Source organism: Buceros rhinoceros, unplaced genomic scaffold (genome assembly GCF_000710305.1).
Source record: "Buceros rhinoceros silvestris isolate BGI_N320 unplaced genomic scaffold, ASM71030v1 scaffold5563, whole genome shotgun sequence".
Classification (NCBI taxonomy): Eukaryota; Metazoa; Chordata; class Aves; order Bucerotiformes; family Bucerotidae; genus Buceros; species Buceros rhinoceros.
In genome coordinates, this window is record NW_010401719.1 from 15929 (window position 1) to 16347 (window position 419).

At 46.1% G+C, this 419-nt stretch overlaps 1 protein-coding gene across 1 annotated transcript in view; it reads right to left on the bottom strand.

Moving 5' to 3' along the window:
- Nucleotides 1-419, bottom strand: part of SPNS2 (spinster homolog 2 (Drosophila)) — a 56017-nt gene that overhangs the window by 1625 nt on the left and 53973 nt on the right. The gene's annotated exons all lie outside the window — the stretch shown is intronic.

The following is a 419-nucleotide window of genomic DNA, read 5'->3' on the forward strand; positions in this document are numbered from 1 at the left end:
CCGACAGCCAAAAAGCGTAATTACATGAAAGGGAACACGAGTTCGTGCTCAGCCGAAGGAGCAGTGACACGCATTGTGCATTATGAGAAGATATTGCAAAAAGTCGGCAATATTTAATGCCTGTCTGTAGCTAAACCAATCACAGTTTAATATTTACTGTCCAGCGAACAACCTCGCTCCCCACAAATCCAGCAGAGCGGTAGCGGCAGTAGGGTTGAGTCTCAAGGCACTGGGTGTTTAAACACCCAGCTCTGGTTTCATCTGTGATTTTTTGTTGACGCAGAAATACCAGTTTATACCAACAGACTGCAGGGAATTTGCAACATCAAACCCCGCTGCTGTGCGCGCACACAGATCAGCTCCAGAAATAGTCGAAGCTTGTGCAGCAACTTCTGAAACGCTACATTACTGCTAATGAA